This window comes from Seriola lalandi, unplaced genomic scaffold, assembly GCF_002814215.2.
Source record: "Seriola lalandi dorsalis isolate HSWRI2012SDOR001 ecotype SW California unplaced genomic scaffold, Sedor1 jcf7180002054630, whole genome shotgun sequence".
Taxonomy (NCBI): domain Eukaryota; kingdom Metazoa; phylum Chordata; class Actinopteri; order Carangiformes; family Carangidae; genus Seriola; species Seriola lalandi.
The window spans coordinates 30,564-31,450 of NW_019525183.1; the positions used below are offsets into that span (position 1 = coordinate 30,564).

The window sequence follows — 887 nt, forward strand, 5'->3', positions numbered from 1 at the left end:
CATCTTTTTTGAATGTTTGCTATGTATGCCTTGCAGGAGCATGTTGCCAAAAAGCTCAGGAAGAGACTCTCAAATGTCAGAAGTCCAAGGAAGGCCAAAGGTCCTCCTTCAAAGAAACCACTACAAGAAGTCAGTTCAGATGTTTCAACTACTGACTATGATGGAGATTCCAGTGCACCCACCATTATTCTGGAACAGTCAGCTGTTAGTCCCATGGGCATGTCAGTAGATCTGTCACCCAGAACCAGCACCCCAGCACAGAACCGGGACAGCAGTAATGAAGAATGTATGTATTGTGTTAAATATAATTTGTAAGTTTTACTTGTTAGTTTGGAAATCTCATGTCCCCTTTCCACCATAACGTGTAATGTCTTCAGCTTTTTCAGTTGATGTCATGGACAGCCAGAAAATCCAAGCAAGACACTACAAGACCCTCCAAGAAATGTACAAGTCAAAAAAGCCAAACAAATCTGCGGTGACTCATTTGCTGAACCTGGAATTTGACTCTCGAAGATGCTTCATCACCTCTGATGTTTTAAAGGAGCAAGACAGAGCAGCAAAGATTGTAGAAGCTTACCCTTGTTTCAGAGAACCGGATCATGTAAGTAATGTTGGTCCCACTTAGTTCACAATTTCAGCCCTTCCAAGGACTCAGTTTAGCATGACATAATTAACATAATGTTCATGTATCTTACACATTATAGATTTTTTTTGAAAAACATTAGTCATCAGAATGTATGACAAGAACTTATTTTTCAGTAATTTTTCTTTCTTTATCTGAATTTTACTATTTTTCAGGTGCTGGATGAGCTGCAGCGAATCCTCCAACCAACCAACTCCCAGTACATCTCAGAGGTGCAGAACAGATGGAAAACTTTCTATTCCAA

The 887-nt window shown here is 39.8% G+C and overlaps 1 protein-coding gene across 2 annotated transcripts in view; it reads right to left on the minus strand.

Annotated features, from left to right (window-relative positions):
* zfr (zinc finger RNA binding protein) overlaps positions 1-887 on the minus strand; it is a 29,679-nt gene that overhangs the window by 6,223 nt on the left and 22,569 nt on the right. The gene's annotated exons all lie outside the window — the stretch shown is intronic.